This window comes from Penaeus monodon, chromosome 27 (assembly GCF_015228065.2).
Source record: "Penaeus monodon isolate SGIC_2016 chromosome 27, NSTDA_Pmon_1, whole genome shotgun sequence".
Classification (NCBI taxonomy): Eukaryota; Metazoa; Arthropoda; class Malacostraca; order Decapoda; family Penaeidae; genus Penaeus; species Penaeus monodon.
In genome coordinates, this window is record NC_051412.1 from 25382475 (window position 1) to 25383583 (window position 1109).

The window sequence follows — 1109 nt, forward strand, 5'->3', positions numbered from 1 at the left end:
TCACTTCACTTCACTTCAATATATAAAGAAATGGTTTGCCATCCCCTTTACCATAATGACGGATCTCTTTTAGCTTAAGATGACACATGTGATTATAACATTAAATTATCATTGTGTAATTGTTATTTTATTTATTAACATAAGTGTGAAGTATTTACTAAGTGTAAGTGTATGGAAAAGGGAAAATTAAGAATAAACCAAAATCTCATGTATATCTTTCAGTAGTACCTATAAATAAAGAAATATAAAAGAAAGTAGTGATGTAGTCAGTGCTATGCTGGTTACTTCTGTGAGATGCCAATCTATGTACTTTGAAATAAGAGACTTTCCATCTGGCTGTTGACGGGATGAATAAGTGCCAGAGTTTACCTTTGACCTGATGCCCCATAAGAACACTCCGTGGATCTGCAGCCCTGACTACATCATAGATAAATAAGGTGACATAAACAGAAGAATAAGATTGGTGGGAGTCCAGCCCAATTCACAAAGGCTTTGAGCTTACTGCAAGAGCATAAGATCAAAGTTCTCGACCAAGCAGCTAAACTGGGCTTAGTACCGAGCTCACCTTTAGCCACGATTGGAAGTGGTGGAGCTACTTCCCCTGAGGAGCATAAGTGCAACTGAAGGGAAAGAAAGGAAGGAAAGTACCCAGGAGAAAGTGACAAATATCTGGAGAATGCAAACTCCCTCATAACTCCCGATATGACAGGATGCCAAGTGGAGGTATGATATAAAGAGAATGCTTAGGAGGGAGAATTGATGACGAGATTCTAATAAGGTAAGGAGGCTGATGCCATCATTTTTATCAGTTTTGACCTAATCAGAATATGATTCCTGCATCACTCTGTTTCCCAAAGGGGACAAAAGAACATATTTATAAACATCTTTCCTGGTTTTCTGGTTTCCTGGCTTGCACATCCATTGATTGCCCTGTCACTGTTGGGGTGGGAATAGATTTTCCACAATTTATTGAGTAATGCGTAGGAAGCTACAGTGCGTAAATTATAAGTTACTTGATAAGGATACTTAAGAGGAAAATAAGGGAATAATACCAAAGTGAGTCATAGTAATTAAAGTACAGAAAGGGCAGGATTGGCATGTTATATGGA